The 25,295-nt window shown below is 44.6% G+C and overlaps 1 long non-coding RNA gene across 1 annotated transcript in view; it reads right to left on the bottom strand.

The window, feature by feature from the left end:
- Positions 1 to 1,802: 1,802 nt before the first annotated feature.
- Positions 1,803 to 25,295, bottom strand: part of LOC128497328 (uncharacterized) — a 72,867-nt gene continuing 49,374 nt past the window's right edge. Inside the window, exon 3 of the long non-coding RNA XR_008354297.1 lies at positions 1,803 to 1,886. This is a non-coding gene — a long non-coding RNA (uncharacterized LOC128497328). The remainder of the gene's footprint in view (positions 1,887 to 25,295) is intronic.

The following is a 25,295-nucleotide window of genomic DNA, read 5'->3' as shown; positions in this document are numbered from 1 at the left end:
TGTATAAGTTTTCCTTTTTAAAAATGGTCAATCAAACATATTATTAAACATCAAAAAGGGACATGATTCATTGTATTATTAAATAAAAACAATTTACAGGGGTCCACATGTTTCTTTCACCAATGAACTATTGAAAAAGGAGATTGTAGGAGTTATTGAAAAGCTTTAAATATAAACAAATGTCATCTATTCTTCAAAATAATAAAAACAATTGAATGAGTTTCACAGGATGAGACTAATGTGACAGTTAGCTTGTTTCTCCAGACCGACATTTAATAAGAAGCTTTTACATGGAGGAATAACAAAAAGCCTCTTGTATACTAACATACTCCTAGGGCATCTTTGAGGGGTAGCGCAGCAACCCTTAAAAGCTATTTTAGCATGTTAGCTCTGCCCCTATCTTACTCACAGGTCTTTTGTGAGGCAAGAGTGGCAGAGAAATATTGTTACACACGTTGGCTAAATATTCTACAGACCATACAGTTATCGTATTTGCTCGATTATAAGATGACCCCCCCCAAATCTGAATATTAATTTAGGAAAAAAAGAAAAAGTCTGAATATAAGACGACCCTATAGGAAAAAAGTTTTACCAGTAAATGTTAATTCATGTAAACTATTTTTTTTTAATAAAAGTTACGATTGAGAAAAATATTTTGGTTTTATTTCCTTCTATTTTCCAGAAGGATCCAGGTCCCCTGCAGCTGCATAGTCAGACCTATTTGAGGTCTGATTATAAGACGACCCCGATTATAAGACGAGGGGTATTTTTCAGAGCATTTGCTCTGAAAAAAAACTCGTCTTATAATCGAGCAAATACGGTACTCATTATACAAAACTTGGGAAACAGCAAATCAGTTCTGCTGTGGAACAACTGACTACTGCCCCCTGCGCTGACGAGGGGTGTAAGACAGCATGGAGGGAGCAGGTCCTTCCACACCACTGCCAGCCCAGGAGGGTGCCCCCGCAGCCCACCAGGGACCAGATGAGACTCCTCCTGGCCAGAAAGGTAGCCTCGCTTCCAGGATTCTAACATTATCTTTTTTTGTTGTTAACTCTTCCAATGATGCTCAGCCAACATCATGGTAGACACCTGGCTGACTGTGAATCATGGGAATTGTAGTTCACAGCTAAAACATGCAGCTTTACTGTTGACTACAGCATCATGGAAGCAGTATGTCTGGCTGAGCCTCATGGAAACTGTAGTTCACAGCTAAAATCTGCAGTTTTATGTACTGTTAACTGCACTTCCCATAAAGCTCAGCCAGCATCATGATATCTGGCTGAGCCTCATGGAAATTCAATTCAATGCGTTGGTTATTTTTAATATGCATGACTGTGCGGTCAAAAATGAAGTGTGCTTTAAGGGGTGATGCTATCGCGAACTTTTAAAGTGCAATTGCTTGTATTGGTGAGTTATCCAAGAGTGGTAAAAAACAAATGTCCCTCTTTCACATTTTGAAACGTTGGGAGATATGATATTCCACTAAAAATGTACAGTTACAATAGTCATTTACAATGTTAACAGTGCCAAGACTGTATTTCTGATCCATTAGAGGCTATTTTCATTGACAAAATTAGCTTTTCTTTCAAAAACAAGCTAAATTTAAAATGGCCCTTAACTTTGCAACTGTAGTGTAATATGCGCACAATGTACATATATTAACTCTGTAAACATACCTTTGCAATGGCAGTATACTTTCCATAATCTAGGAAGAATCTTGGAATTACAATTCTTTGCCGTCTGTTGTTTACTTGGGTAGGGAAATGGATTACATTCCCATCTGATTTAACAAAGGACCAGTAGTAATGAAGGCCTTGGGAGATGTTGCACATTATATTAGCTTCAAACGTGACTCCAAGTTGTAGATGCTCATATCTCCGGACCTAAATGAAAATGTAAAAAAATCATGCTAAATGCATCCTATCACCATTAGGTCCCCTGCTGGGGCATAAGCCTTTTAAAAAACGTAAAATAGCCAAGTTGGGTAGGTCTCTTTTGTATTCTTAGACATAGTAACTAAAAACAGGCAATCCAGTGCCCAAATTTCATTTTATATTTTTGTGTAAATATTCAAAAAATATCTGTTTTGTATGGACGTCAATGCATTTTACCACATGTAATGCATATATCAATACCTACCTTGGCAAGAGAAGCCTCATGCCAGGCGATTCAAGGAGTAAGATGTATGTTCCTTCTCCAGCACAGACCTCTGCATCAGGCCCCTGGGAGCTAGCCTAGCTGGGTGGACAGGGGGCATGTATGAGTGGGGGTGAGTGTGGTGTGATTATGTTTGTATGCAGGGGGTGCGGTTTTTGTGGGATGCCTATCATTAGCAAAGGGGTTAGTCAGTGCCACTTTGGTTCTGCAGCTAGCATCAGCTTTCTTGGTGTTGAGCTTTCAGCTTTACTGACAGCCTGTAGTGCGGCCTACTGGATCCAGGACTTTGGCTGCAAGACTCCAGACTTCTGTGGGGGAGTCTCCAGCTGTTACTAGGAGGTGCAGCCGCGGTGAATTCCACGAAGACTGGGACACAGGAGCCCCCAAAAACGTTCATCTTCCTCCATGATTCCATGTGGCGTTGCTCCGCTCAGGAGGAGGGTGAGCAGGCCTGTAAGGGCTTCACGGAGGGTGCACCAAGATTGCTGCCGAGTACATGCTCCGGCCCAAGATGGGCTTTTGGTAACCGTAGTTCTCAGACGGAAGCCATAGATTCCTGTGTCAATGGTGCTCTTTTACCTCATGTGCAGGGGAGGGGGGGTGATCCTATTTATGAGCAGTTTGGCTCCTCTTATGAGGAGGCTGTTAACCCCTTCCCTCCCATGTCTGTCACGGCACCTGATGGTGGCATTCCTTCTCCACTCCAACTGCCTTGTATCATTCCTGGGTCCTCTGAACAGAGGGAGGGGTTGGATGTCTCATCTCTCTTCTTCTCCCAGGTTGCACCACTATAGTTACTTAACACTATAGTTAAGGTCCATCAAGTTCAACCCTTCTACCTAACCTTCCTATTCTTGATCCAAAAAAAGGCAAAAAAAAGGGAAAAATTATTTCTTGACTCAAAAAGGCAATCAGATTTCTCCTTGGATCAAGAAGCTCTAAAGTATCAATTCCATTTATAGCCCTGTATGTCATGGCTTTCTAAAAAAATATCCAGACCCCTAGGTTTCTAACACCACCTCCCTTGGTAGTGAATTCCATACGTTTATTGTCCCTACTGTAAAGAATCCCTTACTTTGTCGTCTATAAGAGTGATCTCTTGTTCTTTGTACGTTTCTGTTAATGAACAGGTCACTGAAGTGCTCTTTATATTGGCCCTGCATATATTTATATAATTTTATCATACCAACTCTCCATGCTGAGGCAGAAACGGTTACACGCACAGAGGCCCAGTTTCTGGTGGCTGACCGTTCGGATCCTCTCCACACACCAGGCGCTCTTCCTATGGGTCCCTCAGGGGATGTTAGCGGCCATATGCATTTTCTGGGTCCTGCCATGGGGGATTTCTTATCGGGTTTAAAGGCTTTCCTAAATAAGGGTTCAACCGAAGCAGCATGAACCTCCTCTCGGGGATCAGGACGCTCACTCGCGTTAGCTGTGGGCGACAGCAAGCCAGGCTTCAAGGTCGCCCATGGTTCCGGCAGTGGCTTCCCCAGTGGGTTGACCACTATGGAGGGTGTACCATCTGCAGGCACCACCCTAGTGGCTCCAATGACTATGGAGGAGTCTTCAGGGCTGATCCCGTGTCCGGGGTGGCGGATGTCGCCAAAGGTGCTGCTTACATGTGTTGGGCAGGCCCCCTGGATATGAATTTGTTGAAATCTTCTCCCTCCTGCCCCTGGAGGAGGCCCTTCCTCCCAAGAAGGAAGGATCGGATAAGGAAAAGGAGAAGGAAAAAGAAAAATACAACTATAGGAGGATTCCCAAGACTTTTGGGAACTGGATTAGGGCTTTCTCCATCCTCGCTAGCGTAATCGAGAAGAGTCCAGAAAAATGCTCCGCATCTTCACTTACCAGGACTTCATTTGGACGGCATGCCATACTTATGGGGGGCTGGGGTGATGGGACCACATGGATCTCTCTCTCTGGCTGTCTATCATGACCCATCCTGCAATGCAAGGAGGATTTGCGTCCTTTCTAGGAATGGGGTGGTGGGGTCGGCCTCACAACCCCCTACCCCATCCACTCAGCGCATACCAGGCTGCTGCTATCAGTTTAATGACAGCAAGTGTCGGTGGGGTGCAAACTGTCGGTTCAGGCACGAGTGTTCAGGATGCAGAGGTTCCCACCCAGTTTCCCCTTGCTTCAAGTGGGGTAAGACAGCTGTGTCCGAACTCATGGAGTATCATCATTGATTTGTCACTGGGAAGCCGCTGGCTTATCTCACTCGGCCGTATCATCTCGGGTGTTGGGCCTTAGCTTTTTGTTCAAACTTTCCGGTATTCCTGACTGTACCAAGGAGTTCATAGTCAGGCAAGCAAGAGGCAGGGAATAGGTGCCCGTCGTGATGAATCGCCCACTCTGGTGAAGGGTCCGAGGGCTCCTTACATGGGAAGGAGCAAATGGACTATCGTGAGGCTGAAAAGTAACTTTTTACCCTTCACCGTTCTGTGTCAGACTGCGCCGTCACTGTAGCATTAAGAACAGGACGGGATTACGCTGGGAGCGGCAGACAAACACGCCGGATGCATTTTCCTCCCAGCGGCTGAAAATCGGATGAGGAGACGAGGAGACTGAGATAAGCCTTTTGCTATTTATTTATTTATCCGATTATGGATCAGTTGAACATATGTTTGCTGATATGAAATTCTGCGACTTGTTGACCTTTAATGGACGCCTAAAGAACTCTCTTTCACACACCTATGGGTGCTCTCTTTTATAATCTTGAGTTATCACGTTGCTGATAAATATTTCAATAGGGTACCATTTAATACGAACAATCCTAGGTTTGTTTATTTTTAAGCTTTAAGCAATAGAAATGGCATCCAAAAGGGAACAAGCAAAAGAGCAATCCAGGAGAGAAAAGAGGGATGAAAAAGGGAGACAAACAACCTAAGAGGGCCTCAGTGTTTTTTTTTATCAATCCTAAGTAAGAGCTCAGAGATAAAACTGCTGAAGAACACAGCAATCCTAACAGCTATGAGTCATATTCATCTCAAGAAGCTCTGGGAGTTCAGAATGAGAAAAGAAATACCGTATTGGCTCGGGTATAGGCCGCCCCCGTATATAGGCCGCACCCTAAAACTTAGGTGCTTTTTTAAAGAAAAAGTTTTTTTCTTTAAAAAAGCACCAAAAAAGTATGCTGCCACTCTGCCCCCCCCGAGATATGCTGCCACTGTCCTCCCTCCCCGAGATATGCTGCCACTGTCCTTCCCCCGAGATATGCTACAACTGTCCTCTCTCCCCGAGATATGCTACCACTGTCCTCCCTCCCCGAGATATGCTACCACTGTCCTCCTCTGCCCCCCCCCCCCGACTTACCGGAGCAGACTCCCTGGTGTCTTGCGGGGCCGGCGGGGGACATCTACGCAATACAACTTCCGGTGCCGGAAGTTGAATACGCGTATTGCGTACATGTCCCCCGCCGGCCCCGCAAGACACCCGGGAGTCTGCTCCGATAAGTCCGTGGGGTAGGTGGGGGCTTAGACAACCTCCCATGCCGGCACCCCCCCCGTGGGAAGTGCTGGCAGGGGAGGCTGTCTAGGCGTATCGGGGAGTAGGATGCAGGTCCCCTGCACCGCTGCGGGGGATCTGTAGCCTAACCCCGCTGCCTGCCCGGCGCCCGGGACTGCATGTCCCGGGCGTCGGGCACTAGACCCCGAATATAGGCCGCACCCCCACTTTAAAGACTTAAAGTGGGGGGAAAAAGTGCGGCCTATATTCGAGCCAATACGGTAATTATGCAGGAATTCTTGACTAAACTGGACTCTCTGTTAAATACTATTTGTGAAAGAATGACCTGTCATACAAGGCCCCAAGGTAGTCAGAGATGGCTCCAGCCTGGCTGCCAAACAGGCAGGAACTCCATTGTTTAATTAATCCCATCAATAGGATTGCTGACTGGGGATTAAAGGTTGGGCTGAATACATGTATCTGTTAATTTATGTTAATGAAGTTATGTGGCTATATGAGTCTATGTTTTACTACAATAAACAGTTCGTTCCTGCTGTACTCAGTTCAAGGTAGTTGTATGTCTACTTATTGGGTACACATAGCAGGGTTCCAAGGTATGCATGCTGACTGGTGCTGGAAGTGATTCCGGGGACAACAGGAGGATACATGTGGGTGATCTCTGGGAGTTACTACAGCTCTCTTGGTGAACCCGTTACACTATTAAAGAAGAAATAAATAACAGCTCTGTAATCAGCAAGGAGCTTAAAAATCTGACGGCGAAAATGTCAACAAATGAAAAAAAAGTGTCTGAAATGGACTCCCGCTGTCTCAGTCTCAAAGAGATACAGAAAGAAGCCTCAAATAAAATAGGGGTATTGGAGCTAAAGCTAAGACAATTGGAAGATAGATCTAGGAGGAATAATGTGAGACTTCGACATAATCCACAAGAGTCACTTGGGGAGTTTCTTTTGGGCCACTATAAGGATTTAGGACTCGACATAAAAGACCAAGAAAATGTAATGGAAAGATACCATCGTATTCCAAAACCAAGAAGAAATGTAGAGGGGTATCCAAGAGAAGTAATTTCAAAGTTCCACTTGCTACATATAAAGGACAGCCTAACGAGAGCAAGTTGAGGAAAAAAAGAAGTTGCTGATAAATAGAAAGATATTCTGGTTCTAGAGGACTTGTCCTACCAAACAAGTAAATGGCGTAAAGGATTTGGGACTGTTTTAGGGATACTGAGACTCAACGAAATTAGACATTTTGGGGCTTCCTCTCCAACCTAAAAATAATATGGAAAAATCTACCGATGATTTTTGATTCCCCAGGAAAAATGGAAATCTGGTTAAAACAAATGAAGTTCTTATAAGGGGAGAATTCTAAGTGTTGCTAAACAGGTCAATGTTTGTTTTAGATATATAAAAAGTGGCGAGTCCTACTAGATCTCAAAATAGACATAGTAGAGACTGTGAAGTACTCTATAGTGAAACCACAAACCAATCATTTTAATATATATATATATATATGTTTTTTTATTATTTTTTTCTACAGTTTGTAAATGGTTAAGGAATTAATCCTGTGGAACTAAATGGTGAGATGGAACCATATGGGGGGGAGGGTACGGCGGAACAAAGGCTATAAGTCATTAATACTTTCTGGCAACAGAAACAGTAAGATATAGCTGTATAGATATACTGAAGGATCACACAAAGGGGAGATTACTAATAATGAATTCAAAATGAGTTTAGAATTTTGTGTTAGGATTTTTTAATAATATAACTGATAATAATCTGACTGAGATTTATCTGCCTTTGATATTTACACAACACAGGGCTATTTACCCTATCTATTCTACTCGCAGCAATTAATTGGTGAGGTGAAAATATATGGAGAGTGTCACGGACTGGGACAATACAGATGACTGTAAAGACCCAGCGCACCCAAAGATTGTGTTAAGGAGTTACGGTGCAGTAGCGGAGTTGGACAGGGCCTGGCGCAGGGCGAACGCACTCACCCGGTGGGCACCTAGGGTTGTGCAGCCACATACCAGCACCCTGACATAGCAGCGGATGATGACATAACAGAACTTGGAGATATCCTGCAGGCACCCTGGAGCAGGCATGAGACATAGCACTGGAATCATGTGCAGGATGTTGCAGGCTGGGAGAATGGAAGCTAAGCAGATTATATAACGGAAACATAAGCAAGCAAGGGTGACAGAGCAAGGAACAGGGAGACCGAGCAAGGAACATAACCAGACAAGACATACATGGTACAGGGCACAACAAAGGACAGGGAACAAGGCAAGGAACACAGGGGAAGGAGTGAGGAGCCGGAATCCTCGGACGCTTCTCCTTTAAGCAAGGATATGACAACTTAACTGGGGCATGGGGAGAGGAGAGAGGAACCGAAATCCTCAGATGATTCAGGGAAGAAGGGCAAAGGTACATAAGAGACAGACAAACATGAATACAGGAACTAGCCTACGACTATGTGATAACAATTGGAGATTCCGTCACATCATATGGCCATAGTATGCTTAGCCCACCACTACGACAAAGTACTCCAATGACGGTGGGTCCCAACGCTAAGCCCTGCATACAAAGTACTGATAAACTAAACATTGAATCCAAACACAGAACCGAGAAGGACATACCTTTAGACTACAGACTGAGACAAACAGAACACATAGGTGGGGCACAGCTTATAAAGGAAACAGAGCTGAAGCAAAGAGCAAGACTGGAATCAAGGGATCGAAGATCAGAACAGAGCATACGGAAATCCAGGAATGGATTAAAGCAAGACAGAGAAAAAAAAGACATGAAGCTCCGCAGTCTGGGTAGAGCGTGACAGAGAGGAGGAAATATTAGTATTAAAGTATTGGAAATAGAAACAATAGAATAAAGTAGTATACATTCACTGAAGGGTTGTATAGCTGGGAATTATTAAATTATTGAAATCCTGATTTTTTTTCCCACAAGTTTGGAAATGGTTTAGGAATTAATTTTATTTGTGGAGCCGAACAGGAGACGAAAACAGGGAGGGGAGGTCACAGTGGATTAAAAGTTTTCAGCACTTTTGATAATAGATATAATAAGACATAGTAATATATTTATACTGAAAGGTCACACCGAGGGGCATTACTAAAAATACATTTTTAAAATGCACTAGTTTAGGAATTTGAAAGGACTTTGTACTATATATTTAAAACATATTTGCCTGTGATCTATACATAACCACAGGGTTATTTATTTTAATGTCCATTTATTTTTTTCTGTTTACTAAGAATGTAATTTTAATAGCATAAATGAATTGGTGAGAGGTAATCACACGGAGAGGAGGATATAGTAGAATAAAAGTCATAAGCACAGGAAATAGAAATAATAGAATAAAGTAGTATACACTCACTGAAGGGTTATATAGCTGGGAATCACTAAATAATTGAAATTTTGATTATACATTGGATTAGTTTCCCCCACCAATGTAACCTCAAATTGGTACTCTTGACATTGGTATGGTTAACCAGCTCAGCATATGTACATTTATTTTCTCTCCAATCGATCACGATAGGAGCTTCGCTAGAGGGGCGCTAATACGACGGGAGGATGCCTCCTGCTTTGTGTCTTATTTAATAAACACAGATTTCGCATTAATGAAAATAACAAGCGAAAGGAAGGCTCTGGGAAGGGATACCAAAGACCAACCAATTATTGGGATAGATGGCTCTCAAATTTTGTGACCATGATGTTTTATGTTGTTTGTGATATGGCGTGGGGTAAGGAGCGGGTGATACATGGCTGGACTAATGATTAGAATGATCTCAGTAAATGCACAAGGAATGAACACCACTCTAAAAAGATCAATTGTATATATTTTTTTAAGTAAAGAGCAAATAGATATCTGCTTCTTACAAGGAAAGCACTGGAGAGAAAATAGGAATGGTGGGAAAATATTTCTCTAAAGCGTATCACGCTTCTGCCAAGACTAAGAAAAAAAAGGGAGTCGCAATAATCTTCTGAAACACAGTACAGTTGAATATGCGCTATCAAATATCAGACCCAGAAGGCCGTTACTTAATTCTGATATGTGAAATTAATAATGAAAAGTACACTTATTAACATATACCTTCCGAATGTCTCACCAGTAAATCTTAAATATTATTAGAATTATAATTATTCAAACAAGCAAAAACATTAAACTATAATATTTTATTTGATATATGTCAGACTCTCAATCCACAAGAAAAGGATTTCACTGACTTTTCACGAGTACACCTCTCTTACTCTAGAATAGACATGGTATGGGGAGATACCGACTTGATACATAAGATAGATAGGATTAACATAAAAGACAACACATGGTCAGACCACAGTATTATTGTAACAGCCAGGAATGGTCAGGATCAGTAGCTGAGGATCCACAGTGCAGAACCCAGACACGAACCATAACAGGCGTCTGTGACACGGGTACAGCAGTCCACAAACGAAGGCAAGGTCAAGGATTGGAGAAGTCAGGATAGCCGTGAGACGTAGCCGAGGTTAAGGATTGATGAAGTCAGGATAGCCATGAGACATAGCCGAGGAGAACAAACAGGATAACTGAGAAGCACGAGCAGAGCCCAGAGAGCAAGCAATGAATCTCTTTGACAGGCAGCTAATGGACAGCTTAGGAGCCCTAAAATAGGCCCTAGGCAGATAACCTCGCCCCAAGCCAAGTGCACAAATAGACGGAGAAATGGCCTGCACATGCGTATACTGCCACAGGAGTAAATGGTCGGCTATCATTGGAGTGGCTTGCGCATGCGCAAGGTCCAACGGCATCTGTGGGAGGTTGCTGCAGCCGTAGCCACAGGTAAGGTGGTTACAATTATTATGCTAGAAATAAAAGACAACCAGCCTCAAAATCCAAAATCTACCTGGAGAATTAATGATTATTCACTTAAAAATCAGAGAGATAAAGCAGGCCTCACTGAAACAATATCTAACTACTTCAAAGAAAACGTTCCAATTGATAGTTTGAGCGCAAACAATCGGTGCGCTTTCAAAGCAGTAATTAGAGGGTGTCACGGAGCTGGCTAGTCCGACCGACTACCTCCGCTGTCTTGTGCTCCCTTAGCTTGGGACAACACACTTTCCCCGGTTCCCCAGTCACTAACCGAGACCCAGTGTAGGGTAAAACCAAACGAAAACCAAACGAAGACTGATTTATTTCTCACACACATTAACATAAAACAAGATATTGGGACACAAACCGCCCCCTTAATCTGCCTCCCAGAGACAACAGGGGCAGTAACGTGATTAACAATACAATGAGGGGGGAGACTGATTTATACATCATTAAACTGAAAGAATGGTGGTCACTCCCTGGTGGCAGATCCTGGCTGTCTGCTGGAGATAATCCCCTCAGACAGTGATGAGATGATACTGCTGGGGGTAGCCACAGAAGCCTTTACAAACCCAGGGCCCATAGTCAATAGGGAGGAGGCTGGCAGTCAGGCTTCTCCAGTGGTCCCAGTGATGGAGGCTTCCGTCACAGAGGGCACCTCATTAAAATAAAGAATAATTATAAAAGAGAACAGGGTAAGAAATTATCTGAACTTTATTGCTTATTGAATAAATTAACTAGAGAAAATATTAGAATGGAGAAATTAAACATTGAATACTATGTTAGAGGTAATAGAACAGATAAGCTGCTCACCAACAGATTAAAAGAGCAAAGAGCGACTAATCAAATAACAAAACCAATAGATGGTAGCCAGATATTTATAAGATATAGGTAATTTTTTAATAGGTATTATGGGGGATTATACAATTTACCTGTAGAGAACTCAGATGAGGAAATAAATAATTATCTGGATAGTACGGAGATACCCAATATTTCTAATGATCAGAGAGACAAACTAAATAGACCTATAACAGAGGGAGAAGTAGATAGAGCAATTCTTAAGCTAGTTAGCTATAAAACACCTGGCCCAGATGGATTTAGCAAACTGTTCTCTAAAGTATTCAGGACACAACTAGCACTACAACTAATGGTCACCTTTAATGACATTGTACAGGTGGGTTGCTTTCCACCAGAAATGGTGAGAGCTAATATCCTACCAATTTTAAACGAAGGTAAGCCCGATTCCACTAATATATGTCGATGTCAAACTTTTTTCATCTATATTGGCAGAAAGGATGAAGTGCATTCTGGATACAGTGATTCATATGGACCCGGCAGATCTTCAAGTTATAACACTAGAAGGATACTTGATAACATAGATGCCTGCACTAGATCGGGAACCCCTCTGCTGACTATGGCGGTAGATGCAGAGAAGGCGTTTGACCGGGTCAGTTGGAGGTTTCTAAGCCATTCTTTGCTAAGATTTGGAATACAAGGATGGATGCACAGGGCGATACTATCCTTGTATTCAGATCCTTCGGTTAGAGTAGTAGGCCGAACTTCTGCTCCCCCTGGTTTCAGTTGAGAAATGGCACCCGTCAGGGTTCCCCGTTACCACCACTCCTATATATATTATCTATGGAGCCATTAGCAATCAATATTAGAAATAATGATAGGATTAAGGGATACCAAACTAAGATCCAGATCCTCACAGCGCTGCAGGGGACCTGGATCCTCCTGTCTTATGCCCCCCATTAACCTCCCCCAAACTTACCGGTGCTTCTGACTCCCTGGTGTGTAGTCGGGGCAGCAGGTAGACGTCTACGCGATTCGCGTAGGCAACTTCCGCTGCAGCCGGAAGGTGCCCTATTGCTCTTATTTTACCACTTACTCTTCAAATAGTAACCTCTTAATGACAATTGCCGGTTCTGGCACGTCATGCACTAACATCTGGTTAGTGGCAATTGACGTGCCAGGACCGTCATGGCTTTAAATGTTGAGGCATTCAGAAACACCGAGATTGGCATCAGCGGCCATGTCTGGCTCCTCTCTGGTGGGGCATCAACGCTGCTGGTGTCGTCAATGGTCTTCAATGGTGTCGCTAAAATGCCTCCATCACGAGGCATTCAGCGACACCGAACTCCTACCCCAGGACGCACCGTGACCACTCCGGAGAATCTGGCTCCACTTGCAGGTTGAATACAGGTACTGCATTCAACCATGCAAGTCAATGGAGACCAGCTTTCTAATCACTATATGATTAGTAAAATAAATGAAAAAGAAAAAAATATCTAAAAAAAATGTTTTTTAAAAATGGTAATGTCACGGAAGCCTCCGTGCCATTGGGTCCTGGAGGGGACTGAGTGCCAGCCTCCTTACTACAGACTTTGGGCCCTGGTAAAGAGTCCCATGTTATCCTTTTGTGTGTTATTAATAAAAATGTATTTTATTATTGCCTTATTTCCTATTTACATGACACACTAAGGTCTGGGATATAATCTAATCAAGACAATGTGTATTCCTTATTTTAGTGGTGTCTGTATCCTTTTGTTTTGTTAATCCCTTTACTGCCCCTGTTGTCTCTGGGATGCAGATTAAGGGGGGGGTTGTATCCCAATATCTTCTTTTATGTTAATGTGTGTTTTGCTGGATATATCCAGCCATCTGTGTCTAAAATAAATCAGTTCTCCTCTTGTTGTACCTAAAGACTAGTCTTGCCTGGTTATTTGGGTACTGGATAGCGATATCCCTTTACTTTGCTTGGGGATATTGCCGACGGATTGCTGGGAATTATTGTCCTGAAGGGAGAAGTTGCTCTTGGCGGAGAGGGACAACCTGCCTGAGGTCCCTGGTCGGTCCGTCACAGGTAACATATAAAAATTATTTTCCACTGATGTCACCAGTTACAAAAAATATAAAATTATATATATATATATATAAAGTCCAAAGTGTACAATTGCACACCAACCTTAATTTCTCTGCCCGGTGCCTGGTAACTGGAGCAGTCATGTATATAAATTCCAAAATTAGTTACCAGCACTCCTGGGACTTGGTTTCAATAAATCTCTCAAAACTCTGTGTTACAAGTCAACGTTTCAGTCTTTTATTTTCAGACTTTCATCAGGACATAACAGAGACATAGCGTGTCTAACATTTATAATATGTGTAATTACAATCATTAGGAACAGAACTTACTGCACCTGAAGTGTTCACAATCACCAAGCTCGGCGTGTATCTCAACAATGTGCACATGCACGTGACGTCATGGCAACGTTTACTAAAATTAACCAAATAGTTGGTCTAATATAAATCTGTGCCGATACGGAGATCTAAGTGAAATGCCCGTGTATTATTCGTGTCTAGTGATATGATGCCTTATTAGAAAACTAGGCTCATATATATATATATATATATATATATATATATATATATATATATATATATATATATATATATATATATATATATACTGTGAAGTTTTAACCTCCGGACAAAACATAAAATTAATTGGCAATATTGAATATAACAAAGTACGTAGCTACTCCACATAGGGGTAGAAATAACCTGTATAATATCAAATCATGGTAGTAACAGGTAGGTATAAATAGTGTAAGAACAAATAATAATAACATAAAAAGTGACTCTATAAATTGTAAATCTATCATTTATAATACTGTGAAAAATAATGTGCAAGCCTGAGCAAACATACATTTATACCTGATAAAGTCTACTAGCTTATGTCTGTAGACATTCACGTTTTAATTATAATATACCCAATAACCATCCCCAATTAAAATTATGTACTCACTGACATAGTGTCTAGTTGCAGTGATTGTATCCACCAAGCATATACTCTTTGTGGATCAAAAAGGGATATAAACCATAAATCACTCACCCCTTTAAAGGGACAGTAGTCTTATCTGGTACCCTCATATTTACCATAGCCATATATATATATTTTTATGAGCAAGTCCTAAAATTAGCGCTTTAATTCTCACATGGAAAGAGCTAAAATACTGGCATGTTAAATGCCCATGGGGTGTCTACTATTAAAAAAATAATTAATGATTTGATAAGGTTAATTGAATTGGTCGGGTTCAACAATGTCCCAATTAACACCGGGGGAAGGATGACCATATGTCTAATTTCCATTTTGAAAAATGCACACGTCCTAAAACAACCTGACAAACCCATGCAAGGGTGGTATAACTGTACTCAGGAGATGTTGCTGAACACATATTGTGGTGTTGTGTGACATGAGTGATATATACCAGGACCTGTAAATTCATACCTAAAGTACAACGTGTGTGGGGAAAAATGCACACAAAAAATACTACTGCTAACTTTGAGGCTGGTGGTAGAATTAGTGCATGGAAATAGTTAAAATACAAGCATTTGAAATACCCTGGGGTGTCTTGTTTTCAAAAATATATGGTTTTATTGGGAACACTGAATTGGCCGGGCTCAAAGATGTACCAAATAGGGCATAGGCACAGGATCACCAAATGTCAAAGTTCAAGATTGAAAAATGCACATGCCCCAAATGTGGCCCTTTTGCCCCCAAACAGTCAGATAAACCAATGCATGTGGGGTATCATTATACTCAAGAGATGTTACTGAAATACATATTGGGGTGTTGTGTGACAGTGGCATATTCCAGGAGCTAGAGATTTATACCTAAAGTACAAAGTGTGTGGCTAAAATACACACACAAACATACACTACTGCTAACTTTGACAAAGGCTGGTGGTAGAATAAGTGCGTGGAAAGAGTTAAAACACTAACATCTTAAATACCCTGGGGTGTCTAGTCTTCAGAAATATATAGCTTGATGGGGTAAATTGTATTGGCCGGCTTCAAAGATACCCGAAATAGCACATGGGGAAGAATTACCAGATTTGGAAAAAATGGTTTTGAAATAGCAAAACGCTACTTGTATTACTTGACCCGTAACTTGCTAAAAAAAACATGCTGAGCGCCGTAATATGATGTCATTTAAAAGCTTTTAAACGCTGTCTTTCTTTTTGATGCAGAGGCTCGGCGCCCCTCGTTCTCCCCTGCATCAAAAAAAAAAGACAGTGTTTAAAAGCTGCTCGCTGGTGCCCGCTGCTTCACTGCTGACGTCATACTACGGCGCTCAGCAGTGAAGCAGCGGGCTCCGCAGCAGTGCAGGAAGACAGAAGCTTCGTGCTCCTGTCGCTGGACCTCAAGGTGAGAGAACTACAAAGGGGCAGAGGGGTTAGAAAGTGATAAGGGAGGGAGAGGGGTTAGAAAGTGAAAAGGGAGGGAGAGGGGTTAGAAAGTGATAAGGGAAGGAGAGAGGTTAGAAAGTGATAAGGGAAGGAGAGGGGGTAGATATAAGTAAAGAGTGTGAACTAATGTGTGGATGCATTGAGTGAATGAGGGAGAGCATGAGTTGTCTGAATGAGGGAGAGCATGAGTTGTCTGAATGAGGGAGAGTATGAGTTAATATGTGGATGAATTGTCTGAATGAGAGAGAGCATGAGTTGTCTGAATGAGGGAGAGCATGAGTTAATGTGTGGATGAGTTGTCTGAATGAGGGAGAGCATGAGTTAATATGTGGATGAGTTGTCTGAATTAAAGTGTGAATTAGTGAGTGACTGTAAAAGTGTTTGTGTGTATCATAGATGTATAATTGTGGAAGGGCAAAGATGGCACTAGCAGGAGGTTTGAGCCTTGGGGACCAAGATGGCACAGGCAGGGTGTATATGGGACAAAGATGGCACAGGCCGGACTGTTTGGGGACAAAGTTCACTTGTGCTGTGCTATTTGGGGACAAAGATGGAAAATCTTGTGTGATCTGGTTGCTGGTCAGGTTTTATGTGGGCAGTGAGGACGCCAGGGCTGACTTTGGGGTGTGCAACCTGTGATCTATGCCTGTAATTTAGGGGGTTTTAAATATACCTTTAATGCTGTGTTTTTATGTGAATTCCAATTGATCTATACCTGCAAAGCTGGGTTTTTGTGTTATTCTGTAGATCCATATCTGTTATGCTATGTTTCCATACATTATTTATGTATACCTGCAAATACAGGGTTAATATGTCTTATTCAGTTGATTAATACCTGCAATGCTGTTTCCATGTATTTATTTGATCTATACCTGCGATGCTACGTTTCATATATTATTATTGTATACCTGCAAATACAGGCTTTGTATATCTGATTGTGTTTATTTGATATATACCTTCAGTGCTGAGATCACAAGTGAATTTCAATTGATCTGGGTTTGTGTGTTGATCTATACCTGCTATCGGCAGAAGGGACTAATATTTATATATATATCGGCAGCAGGGGCTAGTAAATGGGTTTTAGTTATATGGACAGGGGCACAATTTCAGTGCTTGCCATAGGCGCTATTTTCAGTAGATACGGCTCTGCAAAGGAGTCGCATCCTTCTCCACAAATCGTTGCCTTTTTCGCTAACTAGATGTTTGGAGGGATGCAGAGGGTAGGGCATTGTTCGTGAAATGCATCTTAGGAAACACTAAAGTAAAGCTGGGTAACATTTATGTGCCAAATCGTGGTCAACACCGATTTCTGTGCCGTATGCTGACACGCCTGGGCTTACAATATTTGGAAGGGAACTGAACATGGTTTTAGATCCTCGTAGGGATGCCTCCTCCCGCACCTCCCATGACTCTTTTTCCAACAATAACAAGGTTAAAAAATCTCTCCATGTTGACCAACTGTTGAATGTCTGACGGGCACAGCATCCTACCATTAATAATTACACATATTACTCGACCGTACATGACAGATATTCTAGAATTGACGCCCTGTTCTTTTCCCATCATCACCTTCTTCACCTCCATTCTATCAGTATTGATATATAATCTCTCTGCGACCATGCTCCAGTACATCTTATCCTCCAGTTGGCACCCCCACTACCTAAACCTTGGTGTTGGAAATTAAATGATAATCTGTTGGGTGATCCCTCACATTTATCGGACATATCAACACATATTTCGCAATTATTTTCAAGAAAACATCACAGACAATATGCCCTTCCCAACTGTTTGGGAGGCCCATAAGGCAGTCCTTAGTGGTCACTTTATCAAGTTAGGGTCTACACTTAAGAAAAGGAAGCTTGTGGACATTAAACTGCTCCTACATAAAATCTTTCAGTTAGAACAAGCTCATAAGGCCACTCTGACCCCAGACATCATTCCCCAATTGCGGGCCCTTCGGGACCAGCTGGCCACTTTGATGGACACGGATATTAAGTGTACGTTTTCTTTTACTAGAAAACTCTTCTATGAGTTTGGCGACAAGCCAGGTAAGCTCTTAGCGAGAGCGCTAAGGGTATGAAAATCATCCTCTTATACCGCTAGGATTAGGGAACCCTCGGGTTCTTTATGTCATGAATCCCACGGTATAGCTCAGCGTTTCCTTTCTTATTACGAATCCCTTTACAACTTGCCGCCATTGCCTTACAAGGATCCTTCTTTTTCGGATGGGTTGAATTCTTACTTAGCCAAATTTTCCACCGTCCGATCAGGCCAGAATGAGTCCAGAAACGTCATGAATGCCCCAGTTACATGCGATGAGATTAAAGCTGTGCTCAAAGCTACCCCACAGTCAGGGCCGGCCCGACAATGGAGCCGAGTGGGGCAACCGCTCCAGGCGGCACTTTGCCGCACCAAGCCCTTTTTTTTTTTTTTTTTTTTTTTTTTTTTTTAAATCGAAAGACAGAGAAAGGGGTGCCGAGTGGTTTTCGCTTACCAAGCTGTCAGTACCCACTCGGCGCCCCTCTCTCCTCTGCGGCGAGTCTCCCTGTTCAGACTGAACAGGGAGACTCGCCGCAGGACTGCTGAAAGGTAAGTACAAGGGGGGGGTAAGGGTAGATAATAGGGAGGGGGAGGAAAGGTAGATAATGGGGGTGGGGGGCGGCAGGGACGGAGGGAGAGGAAGGGTAGATAAGGGGGGGGCGGCATTTTAAAATTCTCCCCAGGCGGCATTTTGCCTTGGGCCGGCCCTGCCCACAGTCTCCACACCCCCAGACAAATTTGGCCTACATAGCACTGATTCCTAAACTGGGGAGTGATGCGGAGCAATGCTCTAACTACCGCCCTATCTCTCTTATTAAATCTGACATGAAACTATTGGCCAAGGTTATGGCGATGCGCTTGCAATCTTACATCCCCTCTTTGATTCACGGTGACCAAGTGGGCTTTGTCCTGGGACGGGAGGCCCGTGAGAACACCATTCAGGTGCTCAATCTCCTAACGATAGCCCAGAGTCACAGCTCTCCATTTGCATTGATCTCTATGGACGCTGAAAAAGCGATCAATAGGATAGCATGGCCATTTCTGTTCCGGGTCCTGGATAAGATAGGCATACAGGGCAGCTTTCGATGTCTCCTACAGGCGCTCTACTCCAACCCCACGGCGCAAATACGGGTGAATGGTATTCTATCAGGTGTGCTGAAGTTGAGGAACGGCACTAGACAGGGCTGCCCTCGGTCTCCCCTTCTGTTCATTCTTGCCATGGAACCTTTGGCATGCGCAATCAGGGCAAATGAAAACGGCTCAGGTGTTACGGTGGTGGGCCTCACACATAAGATCGCTATTTATGCTGATGATACGCTGTGTATATTATCTGAGCCAGTAACTTCCCTCACACATGTGGCAAACGAACTTGGGATCTTACGGGCTTCTCCCGGGGATCCTGGGGGTCAACGTCCCTGCTGAGCTCAAATCAACGTTGCTTAACATATTTCCTATGAAGTGGCAGGATCAGGCAATCCGCTATTTAGGCATTAATATTTCGTCTGACACCTCTTTGACTACAGGCCTTCTGGAGGGTGGTGGTGGGGATAAGAAGGGAGATCAGGGACCCTGACTTCTCCGCCTCACCGGAGACGCTATTATTGTTACATGCTCCCTCCTCTGTGACTGCCTTTAAGAAATCTCTGGAATGATTGCTAAGGCAATCATTCCAAGGTTCTGGAGGATGCAAGGTCCACCGCCTGTTGGTGCCTGGATTGCTAAAGTAAATTTTATTGCCCATATGGAGGATTTGGTCGCAACTTCTCGGGGAAGGGAATATAAAAACGATCTTAAATGACTCCCTTGGACTGTATTTGTGTCCTCAGGTCACCTTCTTGACTTGCTGTACAGACGCTGTGGGGGTCGGATGAGGGCGCTCTCAACATCTTAGTTTCAGAGCCTTACTGCTTTGTTGTGCTCCGCCATGATATTGTGCATCTCGTTTATCTTTATGTGTTTCTCTTGGGCCTCATTTATGACTTGACTCTACAGGGGGTACACAGGGGGCAAGTTTCATATGTTACTTTGTTTCCTTCTTTTTGGTTTTTATTTTTCTCATGGTTTACCAAGTCATTTGTCTACCCATGCATATACTTTTTGCAACAAAGGTATCCAGTGCCCGGGGTTGTTATGGCCCTAGAGTGTCATGTATTAGCATACTCTTGTGAATGTGCTCCCTAATGCTCACTTACATATTCCTGTGCCTGCTCTGCATGTATTTTTGGATTGAAATGTGCTGCATGGTGTCTTTGAAACTCTGTCTCATGTCTAATAACGTTTTAATGACGTTTTTTTTATTTTTCAATAAAGAGAATTGACAAAAAAAATTTAGGGGCAGTTATGGTTAATGGGGTGTTTAGGGTTAATTTAGGGGCAGTTATGGTTGATGGGGTCTTAAGGATTCATTTAGGGGCAGTTATGGTTGATGGGGTCTTAAGGATTCATTTAGGGGCAGTTATGGTTAATGGGGTCTTTAGGGTTAATTTAGGGGCAGTTATGGTTATTGGGGTTTAATTAGTGTTTATTTAATGCCGAAGACTGAGAGTTAATTTAATTAAATTTAATAAGGTTAACTTAAGGTGCAGTTAGAGGTAAAGGGGGGGGGCAAACTAAGGGGAATCTAAATCCTGGGGGCAGTGAAGATTAATCCTGTATTTATTTATAAAAGTATTGTGTCAGTGTGCTGAGTCTGAATCTATGAGGGCACTATATCCTATCTGGTGTATAAGGCATATCTGGGGAGGACAGAGTGGCATATCTGGGGTATAAGGCATATAGGCTATATAAGGCATATGTGGGGAGGACGGAGTGGCATATCTGTGGGTATATGGCATACTGGTGTATAAGGCATATCAGGGGGCACAGTGGCATATCGGGTATAAGGCATATAGAGCATATAAGGCATATGTGGGGAGGGAGGAGTGGCATATCTGGGGGTATGTGGCTTATCTGGGAGGCAGTGTGGCAAGCCTGGGCTCAAATGTGCATAACTGGGGGGGCAGGTTGGGAAATAAAAACAAGAAATGCATTTTTATCAAAGTTTTTTTTATTCTGCTGTTTGTTTTTTAGGGTAAATCAGAATTTTATTGTAATTTTCCAAATAATGCAGGGAAGGGGTACAAAAAGGAAAAAAGGGAGGGGAAGGGGAGGGAAAAAGAATCCATATAGGCGATACACAGTGCGCCAAAGCGCTACAAAAGAAGGGCAATAACAGTGTACATGGACAGATCACACGCAAGAACACACGGAGTGCCCATACAGCGAAGGAACCACAGTCCGGAAACACAATGCGGAAGAACCACATAGCAGGTATATGAGGATCGTGAACATTTGCGTAGGACATATGAAAAATCGGAGTGAACGGCACGACATGCAAACAGTATTTTGGGCAGTGCACTAATCACGGGATACCACTGAATCCCCCTTCCAGATTCGGTCTCACGCTAGAGTGGCACCAGGAAAGCACCAATGTTAGAGAGCCCATACTAAAGAGAATGTATATAACATTTGATACTAATGGAAATTATCTTAACATTTGCCAGTTTTCAAAGCCGGGAATGTCAAGGCACTTAGGGGTGAAGTGGAAGTGTATTGCGAGCCCTACCAGCAGGCAACGCAAGAGCTCTCGGGAAAGCCTGAACCCAAGGGCTCACATGCTAGAGGGATGCGCAGAGCAGTCCAGAAGGAAAGGGCAAGGAAGGAAGAGAAAAAGGGTAGAGAGGAACTGGAAGGGAGGGGCCAAAGGAGGGAGGGACAGGGTACAGACGGGAGAGGAGACAGAGGGGACCAGAGAGGAAGGGAAGAGTAGAAGGAAAGAGAAAAGAAAAAAAAAAAATTCCCAACTACAACACAAGGACAAAGAAAGACAGAGGAAGAAAGAGGAGAAAAGAAGACGGCAAAGACGTACAGTACACAAATCACTCCAACAAGGGACGAATAACAAGGTCACTCACGAAAGACAGCCAATAGAACCACGTGGCCTGATACCGCTCCATGCTCCCAGAAGCAACATGATGAAGTTCATCCAGGGTCCGGATCCGCTCCACCCTGAGCACCCACTCAGCGAACGTGGGGGGGGGGCAGGACAGCCCCAGTGTAAAGGGATTAAAGCCTTACCGGCCACCAACAGATGGCAAAGTACCGATTTCCGAAAGCGCTTGACGGATTGGGGCACATGGAAAAGAAGGAAACACTCCGGAGTAAGAGGGGGAACCGAGTCCGTAAAGCGGTGAAGCGTGGAATGGATAGCAGTCCAGAAAGGGACAATACCCAGACACTCCCACCAGATGTGAAGGAGGGAACCCGGGGTGGCATTACACCGCCAACAACGGTTAGGAACATCAGGGCGGTAGGCAGAGAGTAGCGCAGGGGGTCGATACCAGAGGGCCAGCAACTTATACGACATTTCCTGATCCCTGGCACTCCTGGAACAGCGGTAATTGAGAACACATATCCTCTCCCACTGGGGCCGCGTGAAGGTGAGTCGCAGCTCCGATTCCCAACGACCCATAAACGCCGGTGGCACAGGGTTAAAAGCGTCGAGGAGGAGGCCGTACAGACGGGAAACACCATGAGCCAATAAGGAGGGCGCCACACAGATATCCTCAAACACAGTGAGGGCACGAGAAAGATTGTGTTGCCGGGGTAGAGAGCAACAGAAACTACGAAGCTGCGCGTACTTAAAAACATCGGAAAAAGAGGGAGGTGAAGAAGGGGAGAGCTGATTCAGGGGCTTAAGGCCCGCAGGCGACCAATAGGAGCGGATACTACCAGTGCGATCAGAGGGAAGGGCAGGGAAAAGGAACTGCCCCTGGCCGGGTGGGAAGTCGGGGTTATCCCTGACAGCGGTCAGAGGGGAGGGAACAGTGGAAAGTCGAGTGTGCCGGAGCACAGAATGCCAGCCGTCCAACGTGGCCCGTATAAATGGGTGAGGCGTGGCTAGAGACCTAGCCGTCGGAATCGACAACCAGGGCAGCACACCAGCAGGGGATCCCAAGAGGCAAGACTCAACAGCCACCCACTGCTTATGACTAGGGCCATGGGCCCATTCCACAACCCGGAGAAGGTGACATGCCCTGTAGTAAGAACGGGGGCAAGGCAACGCCAGGCCCCCCTGACATTTGGGCAAAATCAGAGTGGAGAAATGGACACGAGGGGCCCGAGATCCCCAAACGAACCGCAAAAGAGTCTGCCGCAAGGACACAAAGAACGACGAGGGAAGAGAGACAGGGAGGGTCTGAAAAAGGTATAGTATACGAGGCATGATAGACATTTTAATAACATTGATGCGGCCCACCCAAGAAATCATTAGACATCTCCACCGTAGCAAATCTGCCTGCACCCCAGCAAGGAGAGGCAGGAAGTTATAGCGAAAAAGCTGGGAGAAGTCAGGGGAGAGCCATGTCCCCAGATACTTAATTCTATCAGCACTCCATCAGAAAGAGAAGCTTGGCGAGATGGAGCGAACTTCAGAACAAGGCAAGGTAACGTTTAGAATTTCGGATTTGGATGGGTTGATCCTAAAATTCGAAAGAGCACCGTAAAGCGATAGTTCACGCATGATAATAGGAAGCGACAGCCGCGGTTGAGAGACGGTGAAGAGGAGGTCGTCCGCGTACGCCAGAACCTTATGGTGCGTGCCCCCGACGGAGAGGCCGCTGATGTCCGGGTTACCCCTGATGGATTGCAACAAGGGTTCTAAGGACAAAACAAATAAAAGGGGGGATAGCGGACAACCCTGCCGCTGGAGTGGAGTAAAGAGCGCGGATCCAAGTGAGCAGCCCGGGGCCGAAGCCCATTCGCGTTAGAGAGGCAAACAGAAAGGACCAATCAACTCTGTCAAAGGCCTTCTCCGCGTCAGTAGACAGCAAGACCGTTGGGACACGTGCATGTTTAGCAAAATGCATCAGAGAGAGAGCCCTGATAGTGCTGTCCCGCGCTTCCCGACCAGGAACGAAGCCAGTTTGATCAGGGTGGACCAGAGAGGGCAGGAAAGACTTAATACGATTGGCAAGAACCTTGGCAAACAACTTAAGGTCAGAGTTGAGCAAGGAGATAGGGCGGTACCTGCCACAGTGATCCGGATCCTTGCCCTCTTTGGGAATGAGGGTGATCGAGGCCAGCAACGTATGATCGTGAATACGGCCACCCGCGAGGATGGAATTGAAGGCGGCGACAAAATGGGGGCCGAGGAGATCCTTGAATGTGGAATAATACCGCAGCGGAAGCCCATCCGGACCAGGGCATTTACCAGAGGGAGAGGACTTAAGGGCCAGCAAAAGTTCAGGGAGCGTGATCGGGGAATCAAGGGAGGCAGACGCCTCTGCAGTGAGCGTGCGGCTGACCGTCCGCTCCAAGCAATGCCGGACTTCGTCAGACTCCACACGGGGTGACGAAGGCGATCCCCCTCCGCGCACATTATACAGCCTCTCATAATATGCCTTGAAACAGGCAGCGACGTCTGAGGGAAGCGAACGGAGCTGGCCGTCAGAGGAGCGGATTCTCGAGAGATATACCGACTTGCGAGACGCCTTCAGAGCCCTAGCAAGGTATTTGCCTGGTTTATTCCCGTGTTCATAGAACAAGGCTCTAGAGCGAGCAAAGGATCGTTGCATCCGCTCGTTAAGAATAGAGGCTAATTCACCCCGCAGAGCCAGCAAGCGCTGTAGGTCAGCCCCCAAACCAGAAGACTTATGAGCCCGTTCCGCCTCAGCGATCTCGCCATAGAGCTCATCAACCCTGGCCGCTGCCAAACGTTTACGGTGAGAGCAGACGCTGACAAAGTGACCCCTGATCACGCACTTATGCGCCTCCCAGACAGTCAACAACAGGGTTTCAGGGAGTGAGTTCTCCTCAAAATAGCGACGAAGGACCTCCAGAGCCTCCGCACCGACAGCGGCATCAGAGAGAATCGCCTCATTGAGGCGCCAGGAACGCTCTAGGGGGCGAGCCAGAGGGGATAGCAAGGAAAGCGTGACCGGGGCGTGATCAGACCAAGTAGTGACCCCAATAGTGGAGCTACGTAAGAGAGAAGCATGGTGACAGGGAAGAAAGAAATAGTCAATTCGGGAGTAGGAGTGATGAGACATAGAGTAGAAGGTGTAATCCCGGTCGGAAGGGTGCAAGGCCCTCCAACAATCCAATAACCAGTGGTCTAAGAGGATATCCGAAATCTTACGAAGAACGTGATGAGTAGTCCCGGACGTGCCAGCAGAGGTATCCAGGGCAGGATGTAAAGACACGTTGAAATCACCCCCGAGCACAAGGATCCCCTCCTGGAAGCCCTCTAACTCCCGAAAGACACGGCGCAGAACAACAGGCTGACCTCTGTTGGGAAGGTAGACATTGGCAAACGTATAAGTTTGCTGTAGAATCCTCCCCTTCACCAACAAAAATCTCCCCTCAGGATCTTCCCGAGTATCAAGCAAATGAAACGGAAGCCGACTAGAAAAAAGCATCGCCACACCCTTGGACTTAACGGAAGGGTTATCGCTGAAAAACCCA

Source organism: Spea bombifrons, chromosome 5 (assembly GCF_027358695.1).
Source record: "Spea bombifrons isolate aSpeBom1 chromosome 5, aSpeBom1.2.pri, whole genome shotgun sequence".
NCBI classification, from domain to species: domain Eukaryota; kingdom Metazoa; phylum Chordata; class Amphibia; order Anura; family Pelobatidae; genus Spea; species Spea bombifrons.
Note: the sequence above shows the minus strand (reverse complement) of the source record. Positions and strands in the feature narration are given on the sequence as shown.